We start from the raw sequence: 24,549 nt of genomic DNA, 5'->3' as shown, positions 1-24,549 counted from the left end.
CAGTCACACAGCTAGAGAGGCATTAAAACCCAGGCCTACCAGACTCCAAAGTCCATGATTTTTCTCTACATTCCCATAGAGGAATTACATACAATGGCAGCTAAGAGTGAGAAATGACTAGCTTTGCTGGGAGAAATCAGGGACGGTTTTATAGAGGAAGTGACACAAGGAGATAACAAATTACAAAATCATAGGTGGTCAAAGGTACAAGCTTCCAGTTATAAGATAAAGAAATAATAGTGATTAATGTACAACATGATTAACATTATTAACACCACTGTACGTTACATATGAAAATTATCAAGAGATAAGTCCTAAGGGTTCTCATCACAAGGAAATTTTTTTTTCTTTTTCTTTAATTTTGTATCTATATGAGATGACTGATGTTGACTAAACTTACTGTGGTAATCATTTCATGATGCATGCAAGTCGAATCATTATTCTGTACACCTTACACTTACAGTGCTGTATGTCAATTATGTCTCAAAACTGGAAAAAAAAATATAAAATGTAGTGCTATTAGAGAGAAATTTTAATATATCTATCTTGGTCTATAAAAATTTTCATTTACTTTGTAAATGATTAAAACTTTTTAATTTAAAGAAGATACAGATTACAGTCTTAATATTTCATCTCAGTTGACAGTTTATCTTAGGAAACAACAGAAGAGAGCTACTCCTAACTGGACATGGAAATCTTCTGTTTTGCGCTTGTCTCCTGCATATGACCACTAGATGGCGTTAGTTGCACATTCATTCCAAGGCCAGTCTGCAAAATGGTCACCATTTCAGCACTTGGCTTCACAAAAAGTACTTCTTTTAATAACTTAAATTTCCATATCATTATTAGGTATGGCAAGTGGGTCACAGAAGGATGGCTGTTTAAGACTATGTAATGTCTTTACTATATCTGTGTTAAGAACTGATTGTGTCTTTGACAGCTAAGCTAACGTGTTCACAACTTATATATTACAATTTCCTAAAATTGTGTAAACACAGAGATTTAAATTCTGTGTAGATCACTGCTTTTATGTACAAAAGAAGGTATTATATTTGTATTCACTTTTTTAAAAAATCAGGGCTGAGGCAAAATCGCCTTATGTTACTTCTTCTATTAAATAAATATTATTTCTAAGGCAATCTGCCTAAATTTGGCTTTTTAACAATTACTCGTGAAAATGAACATCAGATTCAGTTTGTGGTCGGTTCAAAGTAAATGGATTTGAATGTGAGCCCAGAACTGAAATTTGGTATTTTCACATTTTTCAGTCTCGATATCCATTTGACACCAGGAAAAGCATGGAAATGTTATTTTGGTTATAAAGCTGCCATGAGAAGCCAGCTCAGCATGTCATTTCATGGAAAGGGCTCCAGGCAAGGCCATTATGTGGAGGCGCCAATGAAAGCAGCCTGGGAATAAACCACGTTCAGCCTGTGTGCACATTAGGTTTAAGTCATAGGAAGAGAGGATGAGAAACTGGGAAGAAAAATGAAAATGATCCAAAGTAATCAACATGCTCATTTTTAGGAAATAACAGCGACTGTTAACCATTTCCTGATAAGGGTGTGCAAACCTCAAAACATTTTCAAAATTGTTTGTGGATTAAAAACACATTCCATCAATGATGGAAATATTTACAAGCAATTACTTTAATATTAAGACACTCTACACACACTTGCTTTATCTTGTTTTCAGAGTATTTTACAGAGTACTCTCAAATTTCATACACATCAGAATTAGAGAGGAATTTATCTTACCAAAACCTCACTTTTCATGATAATTTATGTTCTACTGTTCAACTTGAATTTTTTTTAAATTGGATTTCCAGGACAAGTTCTGTATTACATTTCCATTTGAATATAAAATAGAAAACTAAGAGGAAAAAGTACTGTTAATCACCAGAAGAGGGCGCTATCCTCAGACCTAAAAATCCCACGCTCCACTGATAAAGTACCTTTCCTATCCCGAATGATGCTTCAGCATAATCTGGTTAACCACTGCATTACAATTTTTAAAAAGAACTTAACCATATATATAAATAACAATATGTGGTGGAATTCCTGCCTTGCAGAATGTCATCACTTGCTATGCTAAGAGCAGCCATCATTTACCTAAGCTAATGACAACAGAAGCAAAAAGGATGCCATTCTGTAGCATCACAACCATCACAATTTATAACTTTAATGCTTAGCTGTTGCATTTACCCAACTGAAATGTATGATTCCCTTATTTGCTTGCATAGTCCACAAAAATCTCTATTTTGGCATGCATCATTTTATGAGGACTGCTATTTTTCTTGGTTAACTGGAAAATGAATAAAACACACATGTGAGAGAATAAGGAAGAAAAAAAAAGGCTAAAGGACGTGAAGGGTTTTAAGTACTCCTTTTAGTACTTTCGGCTTATTCCAGAAAACAGGACAGGAACAGGCATTTATGTGGGCCAAGGCCATGAGTGCCATGCTGGGATTCTCGCTGGTGCACGAGATGCCCATGTCCATTTTCAGGGGGGCTAGAGGAAGCCTGGCTCCACTGCTCACTACTTGTGTGACCTTTGGTAGGTTGCTCTACACACTTAACTTTTACTTTCCTCAACTGCAGAAAGCAAATATTTAATAATGGTACCAACGTCTTAGTCACTCCTTATCTCAATACCCTCTCTATTTTTTAAGGCTTACTTACTACTTTCTGATTTTTGGGGGGCTCACTTATTTTTTAATCTGTCTTTTTTATTTCTCGCCCTCAATGGGCCACAAGCACATAGACCTTGCTTGTCTTGGCTTTCACCTTATGTCCAGTGTCTGGAGCATGGTAGGCCCACAACAAATATTCTCGTTATAAAGGAATTTGTTTGTATGTTTCATTTGGAAGTTGTGATTCCAAATGAAGGAATCATTGAGGAGATGTAGTGAAGCTACATCCCAGATGGAGTGAAGATACCAACCCAGAGCCTGGCACATGGTAAGCCCTAAGAATTTCCATAACATGTCATTTCCATTATGTTAATTTTTATATTTGCTTTCCATTAATGGCAAATGGTATAGATTTTTAAATGTGTTCTAGTGACATAAAGTTGCCTTCATAAATAAACCTATTAAGTCAAACAACTATTTAGAAAAAAAAACCTATTAAGTAAATAATGGTATAGGTGGTATGTGTAACTGGCAATAGTTATTAAATCGGTCATGAATAACCGAACATCAGGGAACTCACTACACGGAGAATGAGCATGACAGGAGGTCAGGATCAAGAGTGAGGAGGAAGGTCTGGGGTAGGTGGGAAGGTCTTGATTTAACAGCTGGGTTGAGGCCAGCCGAGGGAGGAGCAAGGACTCTCTGCCTGGGGGAGCCCAATTGTGACTTCACGGGCTGCAGACATAGAGTGTATCTGAAGGTTTAACTACCGCTCTAAGTTCATGGGGGAGAATTCCTTAATTATAGAGGGCCATGACTTAAAAATTATCTATTGGATTTCAACATATAACAATGAGGAGCATCTATAGTTTCTGATTTCTTTAAAAATACCAAACCTAGAAAACTGGACATGACAGTGAAGGGCACTATTCTAAATGCTAAGAGTATGTGAAAGACATTTGGAAAGAATCCTTTGGCTCAGAGTCAAGAGATGAGAGAGGGAAAGCTATTGCCTTATACATTTGGAAGCAGAAATTTTCCATTCCTGAGAAGCAAACGCAAGTAGGGATGGCCAGTGGTAGTGTACAATCACAGATTTTCCTGTACCTTTAAAGGTAACAAAGCATAAAATGAGTTCCTGAAAAAAAATCTACACCAAATATAAACGGAAATTTGAAAATCCAGTATGTATAAAATAGTATCGACTCTTCTGCAGGAAGTATTATGGGACATATCCAGAAATGTTCTGGTCTTCTAAAAAAATAAGTAGTTATTCAATAACAGAAAAAAAACAAATAAAAGTAAAATTCATAACTTATAATTCAAGAGGTTGGAAAAGAATAAATACTACCTGAATCCTTCCTTTATGTATAAATATTTATTTCCATTTAATTGTACAAAATTTTTCTATGTAAATTGTCTTCCACTCTACTTGGAGAAAAAAAACATGAAAATATACCAGAGGGGAAGAGAGCATGTATTGGATCACCTCAGGTTTTACTTAATTTTATTCTTTGTCAAGAGCCATATACTCATAAACGTTTGGCTGAACAGTTCACTTTTAAATCAATTGTTTTGCATCATGAAAACATGTACCTATGAGCATTGGCAACTTCCTGATGGCATCTGAGTATAGAGTAATAATTCCAACAGGAGGGATGCTGAAAATACAGAGTGCTGCCCTCTGGGGGGGCTTTTGCTCTGGAGGAGATTCATAGAGCATGAAACTCTGGCTTAAAAAATTGCTGAGACCTGAATTTCCCTTTCTCTCTCCAGCAAAACTCATGATTGCTGTCAAGGACTGTTGGCTCTTGTTATGGACTGAATTGTACCCCCGCGACCCGAACACCAGTTCATATGCTGAAGCCCTAACCCAGTACCTCAGAATGTGGCTGTATTTGGAGACAGAGCTTTTAAAGAGGCGACCAAGTTCAAACGAGGCAATTCAGATGGGCCCTAATCTAATCTGACTGGTGTCCTTACATATAATTAGGACACACAGATAAGGCAGCAGGGATGCAAGTGCACAGAGGAAAGACCATGTGCGGACACAGGGAGAAGGCAGCCATCTGTAAGCCAAGGGGAGAGGCCTCAGAAGAAATTAAACCTGTGGACACCTTGACCTTGGACCTTCTAGCTTCCTTAACTGGGAGACAACAAATTCCTGTTATTTAAGCCACCCAGTCTGTGGTATTTTCTTATGGCAGCCTTAGCAAACCAATACAGTTCTCGAGGGAAAATTCCCTTTGGACCTACACTGTACAATGCCCATGAAGTAAAAGGATGTTATTATAGAACCTCAGTTGTCAGGATAGAACAATTTTTAAAGAAATAGGTTACTTAGGATATGGTCAAAGTAAGTGAAAATTCCAGATAAGCTTTAAATGCTCTCCCCCTTTGCATGGTTAAGGGTGTTTTAGATGCCACTTCATTGTGTACATTCTACAGAATATACTTTTCTGTTGCTTTTGGTTTCCCTTAAAACAGATTAATAAAAATAGATGAAAGCACATGTTGCACAATCTCTGGTAAATTCTACAACTGCAACACACTCTCTTCTTAAAAACATTTAAAACCCAATAAACATGAACCTCTCTGTGGTTTAGTTCTTGCATGGTATAACATTAAAATACTTTAAACCAAGTTGTATTCTTTACTTCCATTTCTCATAGGATGTTAGGGGACTTGGCTTGTATTGCCTGAAACATGTTCCATACCCATTTTTCTCTCTTCCCCAATTATTTGCAGTACAGGTTCTCTGGAACCTTTCATTCTCCATGAAGCTGGTAAATTATGTACCTGAGGATTGCGCTACTAGAGAAAATGAGCCATTTTTAAAAAGCTTTTCCCTCTAATTTTTGAAAGGAAGTAACTATCTCTAAGCACTTGACTGTATGTGAGTACTACTCTTATTTTTAAATACTAAATCTATATATTATTTAATGATGATGACAGTTTATAAAATAGTATATCTATTACTTAATAACAATGTGGATTGAGAATATTATTTGTATGTGTGAACAATAAACATTCAGAGTGTGAATATGGGGCTGGTGTATTTAGCAATGATTTAATTTGTGGTCTGCAAGGGGCAAGATTATATATTCTGGAAAAGCTTAAAGTTTGTGAACATGTCACCCTTTCGGTGATTGGGTGTTCTATTGTTAAATGACAGACAAACTGAGAAAAGTTATCATCAATAGTTGATGCCTATGACGCTCCCTTTAGATTTAATTCTTTTGACACTGGCACAGCTTCCACACACTCTGAGCAAAGAGCCCCATTTTTATTTTGAATGAATGTACCGTAGTGTCTCTTACAATCACTGATCACAGAGACCATTCCTACTTCCCATCTTCTCAACAGCTTCCTTCAATGGACACTATGCAGAATTACATGACTGTCCCATCTCTGCCTGCTGCCTCACTCATCTTCTCGAAAAGATTTGTTCATTCTACTTAGTCTGTTTGCATTTTTTTATGCAACGTTTATATCCTATGGTTGGGTATTTCTTACAATGCAGTCTTTGTTCTCGCTAGAGATTTCCACACTTGAATGTTTAAAACTTCTGTTTTCTTTGCAACCCCCTGCCATCAGAGGTTCATTATTGTACTTGGTTTTCATCTCATTTAGTTTCTATTGGGTATGTTCTTGTTACTACGATTATTTATCCCAGATACAATGAATTTTACCTGATCTTCCAATTTTATACCAAGAGAAATATGTAATATTACAACAAGACATATATTTACTTCTGATTCTTAGAGAATAAACTGAGACTGAAGAAACTAGTTAACAGCAATAGTTGAGTAGGGTAGCTGTTAGTTTTACATGACACTCTGGTAAGATTCCTACACACATTCCTACTATCATCACTATCTGTATGAGATTAACGCAGATGAAGGAATAGACATTGTAAGAGAAAAGATAATGTCAAAATATAAAGCAGAATTTTATGATGTAAGGATAAAAACCTTATTTTAAGAGAGATATTAGTAGATTCTCCTCCACTCCTAGCCCACCAAAAAGTACCTTGTAGTTGTAATTCTCCTTTCCTTCTCTCCCTTTCAAGATGTTGCACTTGGCTATATGAAATATGAAAATATACATACATTTTATACACACATGATAACTTGTAATTCTAGCAGATTAAGTACAGACACATTAAACCATTTCAGACAGATATGTGTATATGATTTGGGCATGTGTATTATATATACTGAAGATTAGAAACAAAAGTCCATAGAGCCACTCTTTTAGGATATTATCTAAACAGCGAGAGAAAGACAAATAGGCTCCCTTGGGTAACGGACTTTGAAAGTAAAGAAAAATCTATGTTCCATGGGCACTGAGAATTTATAGATTACACTCAGTTTCAGTTTTATATTTGTGCATTTCTCCAAAACTAATTGAATGTCTTGTATTACTTACGCTTAGAAAACACATGAAACAAACCAACAACATCAGGATGGACAAAAGTTACTCTGCTGCAAAATAATCAGTTCTTTAAGAAGGTTAAAGACTACTAGTATATTTGACTTAGTCATTTGGTCTATGAACACTTTTTGCCCATACATAATAAATTTCTCATCCAATCTTTGACAGCACTATCAAAATTTTTTAATTTTTCAACTATAAGCTGACATTTTCCTGGAAGAGAGACCGATTTTATATAACAATCTATCCAGAAAAAACACTTATAACTTCAAACTGTTATAGTCTTGAAAGCTTGAACATACCAAGAAGAGCCTGTTTGGTACTTTAATGATCTACCATTGGTAATTATAACAGGTGACAAGTACCAAGCTCTTCTTACAGACCAGGTACTGTGCTAAGTGCTTTCCAAGAATAATTTCCAGTGGTATTCACAGCAACCCAATGATAAGGCACCACGCTGTCCCTCTTTTACAGATGGACTAACTGAGATTTAAAGAGGTGAAGTTATTTGGGCAGGTCTTATTCTAGTAAATGGCAGAGCCAGGAGTTTAATCTAGATATGGACAACTCCAAACTCCACACTCTTAAACTTTTTTCTATGTAACTAAAATTGAAAAAACTTCCCCAAGTGCTAATCAGGGCCTACTTTATTTGTTTTGATAATCCTTTATACTAATATTGGTTAAGAGTATTGTTCCCAGAGTAGAAAGGGATACAGTACCTGATTGTAGGAGGAAGGAAGAGGCAATGGCTAACAAAACAGCATGCTAGCACCCACTTAAATTTGAATTCTCAAATTGCTTAGCTATTTCCTAGATAAGAGGTGAACCTTGACTTTAACATGTTAAAAACAGGTTAGTAAATGGTGCTGGGTGGGCCTGGTACAAAGGAGGTAGAGAACTGGAGACAGTATAAGGCATAGTTCCATGTCTAGGCCCTCACAACATCATTGAAGAAAGACTCCTGAACTCCAGAATTCTGACTATGTTGTATATGTTATACATCAACCATGTGGCAGAAGTGAGTGGCTTCCCTCCCGTCCTTCTCTCTAGAACAGAAATTAGCAAATACAATCCAGGGGCTAAATTCAACATGCTGCCTCTTTTTGCAAATAGATTTTATTGGAACATAGCCACATCCATTCATTTACATATCATCTGTCTGCTTTTACCCTACCACGATAGAGTAGAGCAGTTATGACAGAGACTATATGACCACAAAGTCTAAAATACTTACCATCTAGCTTCCTACAAAAAAATTTGCCAGCCCTTTAGTTATATTATGTTGCACAAATACATTCCTACCAAAGGGATTGAATATGTATCGAAAGCCACATCCCTTTGGAAACAAGGCTTCTACAAAGACACAATCCCATTTTCTCCCTGGTTTCTTTCTTCGAATCCTTCCCTATCCTAAATATTTTAAGAGTAACATTCACTTCTTTATTAACACACACACATACACACACACACACACACACACACACACACACACATATACAAATTACAAATGCTAAATCTGAGAATACAAAGATGAGTAAGACAGAGTATATGTCATCAAGAAACTTTTTGTGAGGATAGACAAACATTTTTAGCGAATAATTTAAAAGCAATGCTAAGCACGGTAAGAGATGTCAGAACAAATGTCTAAGGGTACTTGTGGCAGGGATGGCAAATCCTGTCCTAAAGTCTGAGGAGCAATTTACCTTGTGACAAGCCTTCCTTTTTCAGTGAAGAAAATTGGACTTGATATGCTGTTAATTTGACAATCTGGTACCAAAAGGCTTAGACCGTGTCATTGACAGGATGTTCGTAATATAAGGTTACAAGAAGAAGAAACTTCAGAACGGGATATTCTTCAGTGTCTTTATATCTGTTTTAAGTCATGGGCAATTTTGCAGGTTTGCTACTTTGTAATTTTTACATAAGTGACAAGCCTTCTTCTCAGTACTACAAACAAGAAGTTATAAGTGGATGTCAATCTATCAATCACCTAAGTGCAGCATAGATGAAGGAAGTAGGTCTTCTCGTCTCAGGAAAGCAGTGACCTAGTCGTGTCCGTGGACCCGACCACACACCAGCTTCTCTCTGACTTTACCACCTAAAACAGGGTCAGCAAACTACAGTGCATGCCCAATCCAGTCCACGGACTCTTTTTGTATGGACCATAACTAAAATAGCTTTGATTTTTTTTAACTCTATTGAGAAATAATTAACAAATGTAATTGTATATAATTAAAGTATACAATGTGATGATTTGATAAACATATACACTGTAGAAGGGGTTTTAAGGGAAAACAAAGAAGAGCATGTGATAGACACTATATGTCTGTGCCTAAAATATTTACAGAAAGAGTTGCAAACCTCTGCCAAAGATACAAAGGTCTGGACCATTTAGACTTGTGAAATAATTATAGAAAAGAATCTGAATTAAAAAGTAACTAAGAAACCAATGCAGGTAATAACTAATGATACTATTAAGTAATATCTTTGCCTATAAAGCAAAAAAAAAAAAAATCCCCAGAAATAAAGATGAAAAGAGTGAATCCACCAGTAAAACATAAAAATTCAAAGTCTGCAATGCCCTGTATCTGTCAGGGTTCATACAGAAGTGAGAGGCCACGCCAGAAAATGCAGCAGGGAAAAGTTGTCAATTAAGTGAAAAGTGGTGAACTGCTAATGGGGGAGCAGAGGGACCCGCAGAGCTGAGAGATGAGCTCAAGGAAGAGTCTAGAACTCATGGGAAGGCCCGCAGGAGCCGCCACAGGAGCGCCTGGACCCGCTCTCAACTCTGAGATTTACCGAGATGAGGGTCTCCACCACGGGCCCTACCAATATCTATAACTGGTGATACGAATGATATTTTCTGGAATTTAGTCAAGAATTCATCATAGAAGATAGACCACTTTCCTTTTTTAATTTTGTCAAATTTTAAATGCACACTGATATGACAGCTGTCACAATACAATCTAACAAAATCGTTTTGAATGAAGTTAAAGACAACTAAGCGCTACTAGAGCCAGCTTACGGGAAAAAACGAATGAACATTTTGGCCAATCCAACAGAAAACAAAAGGAAGTTTGTTGAAAATCCCTTTGACTTGTATCTATCTCTCATAATTCAGAATCTTCTATTCACTGCTTCCAAAAAAAAAAAAATAACCAACGATTTAATTTAGAACTTCGTAAGGAAAGGAAACTGCTCCTCTTTTCAAATACTGACATTCCCTATTTAAACAGACATCTTTATATCTCTACTTTCTATTGAAGTATAGTTCATTTACAATATTGTGTTAGTTTCAGGAATACAGCATAGTGATACACTCTTTTTTTGGGGGGGTAGGTTATATTCTATTATAGATTACTACAAGATTTTGGGTATAATTCCCTGTGCTATACAGTAAATCCTTATTGCTTATCTATTTTAAGTATAGTAGTTGTATTTGTTAATCTCATACTCCTAATTTGTCCCTCCCACCAACCTCTCCCCTTCAGTAACCATAAGTTTGTTTTCTTTGTCAGTCTGTTTCTGTTTTGCAGATAGACTCATTTGTATTATTTTTTAGATTCTATATACAAGTGATATCATATAGCATTTATCTTTCTCTGTCTGACTTATTTCACTAAGCATAATATTCTCTAGGTCCATCCATGTTGCTGCAAATGGCAATATCTCATTCTTTTTTTACATTGAGTAAAATTCCATTCTGTGTGTGTGTGTGTGTGTGTGTGTGTGTGTGTGTGTGTATTTGTCACATCTTCTTTATCCACTCATCTGTTGCTGGACACTTTGGTTGCTTCCACTTCTTGGCTCTTACAAATAGTGCTGCTCTGAACATTGGCTGCATGTATCTTTTAGAATTAGAGTTTTCATTTTTTCTGGGTATTTACCCCAGAGTGGAATTGCTGGATCATATGGTAGTTCTGTTTTTAGATTTTTGAGGAGGCCCCATACTATTTTCTATAGTGGCTGCACCAAATTACATCCCTACCAACAGTGTACAAGGTTTCCCTTTTCTCCACATCTTCTATAGCATTTATTCACTTTTTGATAACTTTTTGATAATAGCCCCTCTGACCAGTGTGAGGTGATACCTGATTGTGGTTTTCATTTGCATTTCTCTAATAATTAGTGATGTTGAGCATCTTTTTATGTGCCCGTTGGCCATCTGTATGTCTTCTTTAGAAAAATGTCTATTTAGGTCTTCTGCCCATTTTTTGGTTGGTTTGTTTTACTGATACTGAGCTGTGTAAGCTGTTCACATATTTTGGATATTAACTCCTTGTCAGTCACATCATTTGCATATGTTTTCTGCCAGTCTGTAGGTTGTCTTTCAGTTTTGTTGATGGCTTCCTTTTCTGTGCAAAAGCTTTGCAGTTTGATTAGGTCCCATTTGTTTATTTTTGCTTTTATGTCTTTGCCTTGGGAGACTGACCTAAGAAAATATCGCTACCATTTATGTCAAAGAATTTTCACCTATGTTCTCTTCAAGGAGTTTTATGGTGTCATGTCTTACATTTAGGACTTTAAACCATTTTGAGTTTATTTTTGTATATGGTGTGAGGGAATGTTCCAATTTCATTCTTTTGCATGTAGATGTCCAGCTTTCCCAACACCACCTGTTGAAGAGACTCTCTTTTTTTCCTTGTAAATTCTCGCCTCCTTGTCATAGATTAATTGACTGTAAGTGTGTGGGTTTATTTCTGGGATCTCTATTCTGTTCCATTGATCTATGTGTCTGTTTTTGTGCCAACACCATGTTTTTTTAATTACTGTGTCTTTGTAGTATAGTCTGAAGTCTTAAAGGGTTATACCTCTAGCTTCGTTCTTTTTTCTCAGGGTTGCTTTGGCAATTCTGGGCCTTTTGTGGTTTCATAGAAATTTTAGGATTATTTATTCTAGTTCTCTGAAAAAATGCCATAGGTATTTTCATAGGAATTACATTAAATCTGTAGATTGCTTTGGGTAGTAAGGTCATTTTAACAATATCAATTCTTCCAACACAAGAGCATGGGATACCTTTCCATTTCTTTGAATTGTCTTCAATTTCCTTGATAGTTTTCAAGATATACGTCTTTTGTCTCCTTGGTTAAGTTTACTCCTAGAGTGCTTTTTTGTTTGTTTTGTTTTGATGCAATTTTAAACGAGATTATTATTTTTTTTTTTTTACTTTCTCTGATATTTCATTATTGGTGTACAGAAATGCAACAGATTTCTATATATTAATCTTGTATCCTGCTACATTGCTAAAATCATTTATTAGTTCTAATACTTTGTGTGTGGAGTCTTTAGAGTTCTTTATATGGAGGATCATGTCATCTACAAATAGTGACATTTTTACCTCTTCCCTTCCAATTTGGATACCTTTTATTTCTTTTTCTTGTCTGATTGCTGTGGCTCTTTATATCTCTTAATCTCATGTTTTCCATTCTGTTCTCTGTCTCTGCTGGTCTGGATAATTTCCTCAGTTTTTACCATCCAGTTTGTTAATACTTTCTTTACTTGTATCTAATCTGCAGTTTAAATCTACCTCACACTTTTAATTATTACCTATTTTATTTCCCAAAAGTCTATTTTTTTACTTATTTAAAAAATATTTATTGAAAATCCCCTATGTACCAGCTACTGTTCTAGGCACCAGAGATAAAGTAGTGAAGAAAAAATAAAATGCACTGCCCTCATGAAATTTAGATTTCAGTAGGGGTAATATACAAATATATAAGCAAAATGTATATCAGATGGTAATAACTGCTATTTTAATAAATAAAAGAGATAGGGGAGGGGGAGAGTAGAGTGCTGCAGGGGAAGAACCTCACTGTGCGTGAAGTCTAACTGGATAAGGGATGACCTGGGACATCTAAGTTGCTGTGGGCCTGGCTTGAACATGATGATGGGCACAATGGATCTCATTACTCCTGTCAATGATATAAAGAGAATGTGAATAGTAAGTCTTATCTGGAACCCATGAGACTGGCTCCTGGACTCTCTTTGGTCTTTCAATGATGGTTCTGCTTCTGTAATTATCTTGTGGACATCTTTAAAGTACATTTTAAGCTTGAATGTTTGGGGGAATGTACTGTTAATAGAAATTTGACCTACTAACTAACCCATGGGAGGGCTGGATTGTGGTTACAAGTGCCAAAGGGAAATTCTACTCTTTCCCTCTATCCATTGCCAAGTTTTGAAACAGAAAACTTTTTGTGTTATCCATTCTCTGCACACCTTGAGGGTCCCAGCTTTTTGCAGCAGGGGGGAGGTTTATTTTCATGTTCCCCACCTAGCATTGGCTCTAAGCTTTCTTCCCTTTCCCTCATGCCCCTATTGCCATCAACATAGAAGTTCACAGACACCCATGATGAGAAGGTATCTTGGGGCAAATCAAAACAGCTCTAGGACCGTAGTCTTACATCTACAGATTTCAGCTTCCTTTTCACTTTTGGCTTCTGAGGATCTCCCTTGCATTCTTGCCAGCTCAGCAATGCATTTGAAAAGATACTTTACATATTTATTCAGTATTTTTAATTGTTTTGTAGTAGAGGTTCTTTATGGAATATAGTCTGTCTTGCTCTTTTCTCTGTTCAGTTTGAGCAAAAATTTTCCTTGAAGATAATCTCTACATAGAGCACAAATCTTTGACAGTTGAGCATAGACAAAGCTCCTGAACCTTCTCTAACCTCTGAACTAGAAATGAGTTCCTTCCCCCTAAAAGTGTTCATTCTACCAGCTCATTAATAAAATTATGTCATTAATACTGAGATTATTTGAATCAGGATATTTACTACATTAATTCTAGACCACTAGGAATTTTGCCTATGCTATGGGGCTTGGTAACTAGCAACTTTCATTGTTGATTTTATTGTTTTCAACTGAAGATTGCTGCAATTCATTTCTTGCATATAATCTTCACTTTAGATTTATATTGGGTTTTTAAATGTTTAGCAAAAGGGCTTTTACCACCATTTTCTTTCCTTTTCTAGCCAAAGTGAGGATTACAACATGAACCAGACTGGATCAATTAATACTGTGACGTTTATTTCTTTATCATCATTTCTAAAGAAAACACACACATACATACAAATAGAACAGTGACTCTCAAGGCAAAATACTTCCAAATAAAATAGAACTTTATAATCAGAAGAAGTAAATGAATTATAGGCCCTAAGACAACAACCCACTCCCCGAACATCTGCATTCTGTTTTCAATGAATGATTTTTACTTTCATCATTGTTCACATGATGATCTGAAAAATAAATAAATAAATAAGTAAGCCAATAATAAAGCAGGCAGGGCCTAGAGGAATTGAAGGAAAAATTCAATACCGCTTACTTTAACAGAACTCCTCACACAAACTCTTTCCCAGAATAAATTGCAGATATAGCAGAATACAACACATTGCCAAACATTACATGCAATCTTGTGATGGAGGACATAAACCCTCCCTGATGCCTCAGGTAATCAAGCGCTATACAGCTTCTAAAAGGAATTCTAGTAATTACATTTCCCAACACTTCTCATAAGAAATCTCTCTAGCTTTCTTTAGTCCACCTGGGGCAAACATTTTCATTGCATTCATTCTATAAATCAGTTACTTTACAAAGCACTGTGCAAGGTCCTTTTGGACATATCCTCTCTGATTTCTCAGAAAAATCCAGTGAAGCGTTATGTCCATTTTATAGGAAGCTGAGGTTCGGAGAATTTCATATATTTTCCTCAGATGAGTCTATACCTCTCCACCTTTACTCCCTCTGTTGTAATCTGCACTTTCATTATTTCTTACCTGAATAAACCTCCTAACCTGTTTCCCCACACCCACTGTGAATTCTCACCAATATCTTCTTCATACAACATCCAAAAATCTTTGCACAATGCACTGTGATATGATAACATCATGATTCTCCTCAAGACCCTTCAATGGTTTTTGTCTGCTTTTTGGAAGAAAAGCTTAAGCATTCAACATCCAGACCTCTAAAACCTACCTCATCTGCCCCTATCCCTCCCTGCCCTCTATTCCATCTAGTCTTAGCTCAGATTCTCCAGAGCAACACTTTCTCCAGTCTCAGGTCCTTTCCCTTGACCCTTCACATCAGCCCCTTATTATCCTTCTCATGTCTCAGCTCAAGAGACGTTTCCTCAGTGAAGCTTCCAGACCCCTGCTGCACATACAGCCAAATCCCCTTTTGCAAAGCACTGATTTCATTGGCAATTATCCACTAATTAGCAACTTGTTAATAATGTCTGCCTCTCTGACAAGAAAGAAAGGTCAATATGAGTTGATACAACATCTGTTTTACCTCCAGCACTGATGTCAATGCCCCCCAGTCAAAGAGCACAAGGGACAGATCAGTAGTCAAGCAAAGTCAGACGTACTGGCCCATACAGTAAAAGACAGCAACCATGTGGAACTGTGGGTGTGGGCATCTCAGTACAGGGTACTTAAGAGGAGCTTGTTTTAGGATTTGGATTTGTGTCAGATGATTTTGTGGAAGAGGTAAGAAAATGTGATTTTGCTCTAGATTGGGTGCTGTTAGAAAATAAGGGCAATGGGATGACTGGATATGTGAATTGTTTTTATTTAGGAGGCAAGAATGGCAACGTGAAGTTAAGACTATAACTGGTAAAGAAACAGCGATTGCTCCCTGGTAAAAATAGAAGTCTCCCCATAAGCTGGGAAAGAGGCATGCTTTGCCATTTTTGTGGTTTGGGCTGTGCTTTTGTTTTGTCTGTCAGCAGACATGATTATGGAGTTGTCCTGTTTTTGCCTCACTCCATCATGATCATGTGGTGACTTCCTGTGATGCAGGTATTCTGGGAAATTGAGTATGTATGTCAAATGGGTAAACACCATGAGTTTGCTGTGAGAGCTGGGCCAGCTCAGCTGACAGGAGTGGGGGCCTGTTCTTTGGGGTTTTTTTTAATTCTCACTAACAGTTAACCCTGTGGCTTGAATGCAGAATTCACTCAAATAATTGATGAAAAAATGAATGAATAAATGTAGACTCTCTAAACTTCAACAGTCACATGTTTTGGACAATATTTCATTGGCCCGAAAATAGATACGAAGATTACTTTAGCCTCCTGCCACTTTAAAAACCTATGATTCCAGAACACTCCATGACATAAATAACGGCAAGATCCTTTTTGACCCACCTCCTAGAGAAATGGAAATAAAAACAAAAATAAACAAATGGGACCTAATGAAACTTTAAAGCTTTTGCACAGCAAAGGAAACCATAAACAAGACCAAAAGACAACCCTCAGAATGGAAGAAAATATTTGCAAATGAAGCAACTGACAAAGGACTAATCACCAAAATTTACAAGCAGCTCATGCAGCTCAATATCAAAAAAACAAACAACCCAATCCAAAAATAGGCAGAAGACCTAAATAGACATTTCTCCAAAGAAGATGTACAGATTGCCAACAAACACATGAAAGAATGCTCAACATCATTAATCATTAGAGAAATGTAAATCAAAACTACAATGAGATATCATCTCACACCAGTCAGAATGCCCATCATCAAAAAGTCTACAAACAATAAATGCTGGAGAGGGTGTGGAGAAAGGGGAACCCTCTTGTACTGTTGGTGGGAATGTAAATTGATACAGGCACTATGGAGAACAGTATGGAGGTTCCTTAAAAAACTAAAAATAGAACTACCATACGACCCAGCAATCCCACTACTGGGCATATACCCTGAGAAAACCATCATTCAAAAAGAGTCATGTACCAAAATCTTCATTGCAGCTCTATTTACAATAGCCAGGACATGGAAGCCACCTAAGTGTCCATTGACAGATGAATGGATAAAGAAGATGTGGCACATATATACAGTGGAATATTACTCAGCCATAAAAAGAAACAAAATTGAGTTATTTGTAGTGAGGTGGATGGACCTAGAGTCTGTCATACAGAGTGAAGTAAGTCAGAAAGAGAAAAACAAGTCCCGTATGCTAACACATATATTTGGAATCTTAAAAAAAAATTTTTTTAAAAATGGTCATGAAGAACCTAGGGGCAAGACGGGAATAAAGATGCAGACCTACTAGAAAATGGACTTGAGGATATGGGGAGGGGGAAGGATAAGCTGGGACAAAGTGAGAGAGTGGCATGGACATATATACACTACCAAATGTAAAATAGATAGCTAGTGGGAAGCAGCCACCTAGCACAGGGAGATCAGCTCGGTGCTTTGTGACCACCTAGAGGGGTGGGATAGGGAGGGTGGGAGGGAGGGAGACGCAAGAGGGAAGAGATACGGGGATATATGTATATGTATAGCTGATTAACTTTGTTATAAAGCAGAAACTAACACACCATTGTAAAGCAATTATACTCCAATAAATATGTTAAAAAATAAATAAAAATTTTTAAAAAACCTATGATTCCATATATACAATGGAATATTAGCCATAAAAAGAAATGAAATTGAGTTGTTTGTAGTGAGGTGGATGGACCTAGAGTCTGTCATACAGAGTGAAGTTAAGTCAGAAAGAGAAAAACAAGTACTGTATGCTAACACATATATATATGGAATCTAAAAAAAAAAAAAATGGTCATGAGAAACCTAGGGGCAAGATGGGAATAAAGACCCAGACTTAGAGAATGGACTTGAGGATACGGGGAGGGGGAAGGGTAAGCTGGGACAAAGTGAGAGAGTGGCATATACACTACCAAATGTAAAATAGATAGCTAGTGGGAAGCAGCCGCATAGCACAGGGAGATCAGCTCGGTGCTTTGTGACCACCTAGAGGGGTGGGATGAGGAGGGTGGGAGGGAGACGCAAGAGGGAGGAGATATGGGGATATATGTATATGTATAGCTGATGAACTTTGTTATAAAGCATAAACTAACATAACATTGTAAAGCAATTATACTCCAATAAAGATGCAAAAAAAAAAAGAAAAAACAAACCTATGATTCCAGAGACTTTTAAAATTTATATTCATATCTTTATAACAACATACGTAAGATCACAGGTTTTATAAGAAAAAAGCTAAATTACAGGATTTTGCGACTTGATAAAGACTTTATCTCTCACCACACTAGCATTTATTTTCCTAAACATATAATGTCGTTCTTGCCCATTCTAACCCTATTCCACACACAAATAAACAATAAATTCAAACCTGAACTGTAGAAACGTAAGAACAGATTTACTATTTCTACCTGAATACAGAGCAAGGAATATAATTTAATGGAGAAGACAAAAAGCACAAATTGAAAATACTGTTTCACTGGCTTTAATCTCCAGTAGGAATTAAAATCTCACTTTGAGGATTCTCCCACCCAGTATGTTGGGCTGAGGAAGGAGAGGAGTCCAGAGCCTTTTGAACAACCGCATGTCTTAATGGTTGTATTACTCTATAAATCTATTAAAAATCATTTGCATAGTACACTTAAAATGGGTGAATTTTACGGTATGTAAATTATACCTCAATAAAGCTGTTAAAAAACAAAAGTTGGTGGAACTATATCTAGATTTGTGGTTTACCTAACTGGGCTCCAAGGTTTTTTACCCTTTTTCCTGTAGTCTCACTCTAAAAAATTCTCATCTGTGCCATCTCTCTACGATCTGCCACCGCAAAGCTTCCCCTTCTAGGGACGATTTCTTGAGGAATATGGGAAGTAGAACAATTCCTCTTCCAGCCACACTGATCCTGAGCCCTGGACAGTTAGCAAGCACACCCCATCCCAACCACCAGGACTATGGGCTTGTCTGAAGGACAAGGCTTGGCATGCATATCAATAAATCACGCTAAGATCGCCTATATAATTAATACAAGTTGATGGTTGCTAATTAATTCATCAAGAGCCTAGTCTTTCTAGGAATATAGAGGAGGTTCCCAGAAACCATATCAATAAACCATGGCTCCAGGATGATGAGAACATTAAATAATGTGTCAAGTCATTTCTGTATTTGTGCCAATGTTCCTCCACTGGCCAACTGGCATTAAGGTCCCCTATTATTCAGAGGACCACTTAATGGAACAAAATTTTTGACCTTTCTAATCCTCATTACACACGCAACTAGCTGCATCCATGAACTGCTCACTGAAATGAAAATTGGCTCCTGGTGCATCCTCAGTCAAGGGCAACTATGGCAAACTGGAGCCTGGCCTTAACATTGCTTCTGTAACTAAGATATCTGCAGGGTTGGGGCTTCCCTGGTGGCGCAGTGGTTGAGAATCTGCCTGCTAGTGCAGGAGACACGGGTTCGAGCCCTGGTCTGGGAGGATCCCACATGCCGCGGAGCGGCTGGGCCCGTGAGCCACGGCTGCTGAGCCTGCGCTTCTGGAGCCTGTGCCCCGCGACGGGAGGGGCCGCGATAGTGAAAGGCCCGCGCACCGCGATGAAGAGCGGTCCCCGCACCGCGATGAAGAGTGGCCCCCACTTGCCGCAACTGGAGAAAGCCCTCGCACGAACCAAAGACCCAGCACAGCCATAAATAAATAAATAAATAAATAAATAAATAAATAAATAAATAAATAAATAAATAAATAAATAAATAAATAAAATTAAAAAAAAAAAAAAAAGATATCTGCAGGCAGAACTTTACATAGAATTTAGGAATAAACTGAATGGACAAAATATTATACTGCCCTGAAAGTTTAGATTGCATATGATTGTCCAAAGTGTTTGGTAAGATAAGAAAATGATATAAAAATTGTAATTTAATCACAATGAAAATTCTACCACCTAGAATTTTGGCATATATTTATCATGGGGTACAATGAATGGTAATCAATGGTTTCAAAATCTGAGGTATAGTTTTGATGTTGTCACTCCCCAACATGGACCAGGATTTGCCTTCATCACTCATTTTCCCTAGGTCATGGATAGTTAATATATAAAATAAGTGGCTGGTCATAAATGATCTGTAAGGTCCATTTTAATGAAAATATTCAAATTTTGGAATTCCCTCTAGATTCTATTTGCTTTCATTTCTCTTTCATGAACATGATTCCATTAGCCCTAAATCTGTTATTTTGGGGGTGGCTCTCCCCACAATTTGGGGATGACCTGACCTGCTCTCTAATCTAGAAAAACAAAGAAGCCACAAAAGCTCTGCTAGAACTTCTCAAGGGAAAAGCTACTCTGAAGAAACTCTCTAAAAACAGAGAATTCCTGACATACAAAGCTGGGCTTCACAGCTCAAAGATTTCAAGAAATATGTTTCCTCAATGAAGCAATAGGTCCAGAATAAATCCCTCTGGATATGAAAGCATGGGCTCACCTAACACATTTTGAATTTAGGGTTCTAACCTTCCCAGGCTTCCTCATGCATGCCTGGGCATTCATCTAGTGTATCACATGACACAAGACACTCCTTGTATTATGTTGTATACCCCTAATAGGCTTAGAGTGTCTATGGTTTAGTTACTTATTCAAACCAGAGGGAGTTTTCACTCCTGCTTAGTTATTTTTACTTTACATACTAAGGATTACTCTGTCATGAGTTTATTTTACTTGTACAGCGCCTCTCTGATGGGTCACACATTGTGTTCGGCATTTGGGATTTGAAAGGGAATTAATTAATGAGGCCCAGGCCTGCCTGTTGAGAGCTGACATCCCAGAGAGAAGTGAAGCATTAACCAAAGAATCATACAGACCATATAACTGCCTACTATGCTTAGAACTTATGCCCTCCTTTTAAGGTAACGTAGACGGAAGTGACATTTTACAATTCAATGGCTCACTCCAGAGCCTCCATTTTAACAGCTCACTAGGAAAGACTAGGGTTAGAGGACAAAGAGCATGGAGAAAGACACCATGAAGGCGAGTGGCATCAGTGGAGACTGTGAAACGTAGGCAAGCAAAGCCTTCTGGGGAAAGAAGATAAAGATAAGAGAAAAAAATAATAAATCTATCATTTATTTATCACTCAATGCACATCACATTTGGTGAGATCATATCCACATGATTTCACATCATCCTGTAAAGTTTATAAAACACAGACTTCTCAATTTCATAAATGAGGGAAGTGGTACAAAGAGGATTAACCTGTATAAAGTCACAGAGCTAGTAAATTACATAGCAGGCATTAGGATTCCTAGGAGTCTGTTCTCTCTTCTAAATCTTTATCCACTCCTCGCCCACCTTCTCTCTCCACCTAAACCCCATACAAATCAGAAAATTCTCCCTGGTACCTACAAACTTTTGACAAGAGAGAAGGACTATTACTGAAGGTGACTGACCGATAGTTAGGCCAGTGTTTTCCCAAAAGAGAGGAAACAAATTCCTTTATATTTCAAATACCAAGCAACAAGAAATCCTTGAGTAAGAGTCTGAGTAAGGTCAACAAATTAAGAAAGCTATGATCATGGTAAAATGGGAAAGGGAAATGAAGATTTTGCTATCCCTCCAATACCAACCATTGAGTTAGCATTTAAATACCTTTTTGTGGTCCCAACATATTCTGTTCCCATTTTGCTCTTTCGGGAGGGACAGGGTAGGGAAAGAGGGAAGAGCAAGTATTAGCAGCACGTATACTAAGCAGAGAAAGATATTTATTACATGCTTAACCTTAGTCCTCTGGCTCAAAAAAATGTGGACAAATGTAACACAGAATGAGAGCATTGGGGATTCCTTAATGAATATCAACACATTTTAGATTTATAATACTTTAAAAACCTAAGACCCAACATGCCATTTAATCCTACATAGATAAGCTGCCTCAGTCTCCAAAGTTAGAGAAAGATGGATAACAGTAAAACCCAGCATCTTTTTATTGCCTGAATCGTCCCATTACTACTCACCATGGGGTACATACATGGTACTATATACGGAATTGAATGGAATAGAAGAAGGAAATTTTTAGACTTTAATGAAACCACAGCTCATATTTTAAAGAAAGCTTCTAAACGAATGAATTAAATGGATAATAATATAATACTCGTCACGTGTTTTCAATAAAGCCTTCCTCTTATGATCCTGTTTTAGGACTTGTGTAAGTATAACCACAGCAAAATGCAGGAGAAGTGGGCAGGATTTACTGAGCCTTTCACTCATGTGGGGAAGAGAGCTAGTAGTACTAGCCCACTAGAGTCCAAAAAGGAAAGCTTCAAAAAGAAGAGCTAAAATGACCGTGGGTATAGGTCTGACTGCTTTTTTTTTTCTTTTCCTTTCTCAAAGACTGAATAAAAGTAGTATGCATGATTTGACCCAGATAAGGAGTATGTGACGTGGCCAGATAAGGATACAATAAGCATGATGACTGGAGGAATTTTAAATCGGCACATTTAAGGAGGTTCCAAGAAAACTGTGAAATGTGTCTCAACGGACACAATCAAGGCCTCACGGGGAGCCCTTGTCATGGTTGTAAATGAGACAAAAGGGGAATGAATAGTGGCAATTATCCATAAATTCTTAATATCCACAAATACTCTTAGTGTTTGACATGAGTTATATTAATTTTTCAGTTAAGTAATCATCATTGAATAAAGTTAAGTTTAAACAGTTGTAAGCAACAGTATGCTGGATAAAATGTACACTATTTGACTCAACAAAATAAATATCATAAGTATCCTATATACCCAACAAATTGGTATATTCGTAATAACAAAATTGGGGCCTTCTTGGTAGCTATGCTTAGCATAGATATTATGCAGCTGTAACTGATTCAAAATCATCCCCTTATTCCTTTGTCTTTTTCTCAGGAAAAAAAAAAAAGGAATGCAACTAGTTCTAGGGAAACAGAAATCTATTTTAGATTATCCCACCCCTTTGTTTCTTATTTTTCCCCTTAAGGTGAGTACTGTTATCTGATCACAGTCTTCTGAGAGTTCAGGAAAATAAGCATTGTATCAATAATAAATATTGATTTTTACAATACTCTCCAGAAAAAGATATAATGGTGGGAATTAAGAACAGATACCTGAAGTGATATCCCAAATATTGTAGAGGATTCAAAGAAATAATGCAAGGACTCTGTACTCAAGGGACTCACATTCTAGCTCAGAAAACGAGACAAACAATGAAAAATTAAACAGCACTATAAGACAACGTCATGAGCTATCAGCTGTCAAAAGGTTAGACTTGTTATTAAATATCAAAATTCTGTAAGAGTTATTTATGTAATCATTGTACTGGGTGAAAATTAATCCCCGTCCATAAATCCAAATTGCAAAAAATGTCAATTTCTTTATTTTCTTAAATCAGTACAAACCCAAGTCTGTGCTAACATCACATCTTGTGATAGGAAATCAACCACGAGAACATATAAAGATCTCAGGCTCCTACATAATGTTAAAGAATTGAGATCCCCCTTCAGTAAGGCCATTGGTGGAGAACAGAAAGAGGAAGCAAGCTCTCTCAAGTCTCTTCTTATAAGGTCACTAACCCCATCATGAAAGCTCCACCCTCATAACCTAATTACCTCCCAAAGGCCCCATCTCCAAATACCATCACATTACGGGTGAGAGTTCAACATATGAATTTTGGAGGGATAGAAACATTCAGTCCGTAGCATCATCCTAGAGAAAAACTTTCAAGAAACCTGCCCAGTGGTCACAAACTATGAAACTTAACACAAGTATAGCAATTCAAGAACACATATCCAGTTATCACTGGTACAAAACCATAAACAAACATAAGTAGAGAGTATTAAGGAGAGAAACCGGTAGACTAACACCAACATATTATTTTGGTTGCATATGAAAACCCTTTAAAATAAATAAGAGCTACAAATCCAACATGTCAAAATTATCATTATAGCATACACAGATGCTATAATGCAGTAAATGCAGTAAAGTATAATTGAAGGAGAGCATACCCCCTTCAGACACCTATTTATCCTTCACTAGATGAGTAATTAATGCAGAGATAGAAACATGCCCTGAAACAGTGTCATGAAGCACTTTTTCTGGTTTCTGTGTAAAGGTATAATCATTGATGTCCTAGAGTTACCACTGAATGAAATATAATGCTAAAAATAATTTCCAGATGTACTGAGTGCCTCTCATATGCCAGGCGTAGTGCTATGTGCTTTATACACACCATTTCATGTAATAGAGAAATTCTTCTATGTCAGTATATTTATTATCTTTTTAGAGGTGAGGAAGGCAAGGCTCGGAGAAGATAAGCCAGGTTTTCAAGGCTGCACTGGGATCATAGACTTATAATGCACATCTTTCTAATCTAATATTTTCCAGTCTAAGACTCTATGAAATGTCATGGATCCTTAATCAAAAGGATACTTAAGCAGACATACTAACTTAAAAGTTTAGTAATATCTAATATATTCTCCAGGCATCAATGGAGTTGACTGAACCCCAACAAGACCAAAAGACTAAAGAGGGGTCTTTTCAGGCTGACACAGGTCTAAGCAGAAGAGGGACCTGAAGCTCCATTTAACCAAACTTCACAAATCCTGTCACTACCTTCAAACTAAGAGCACATGTGTGTTGCTGATTACCTTTGTTGTACAGCAGAAACTAACACAACATTGTAAAGCAACTATACTCCCATTAAAAAGAAAA

Source organism: Balaenoptera acutorostrata, chromosome 5 (assembly GCF_949987535.1).
Source record: "Balaenoptera acutorostrata chromosome 5, mBalAcu1.1, whole genome shotgun sequence".
Classification (NCBI taxonomy): domain Eukaryota; kingdom Metazoa; phylum Chordata; class Mammalia; order Artiodactyla; family Balaenopteridae; genus Balaenoptera; species Balaenoptera acutorostrata.
This window is presented reverse-complemented; position numbering follows the sequence as displayed.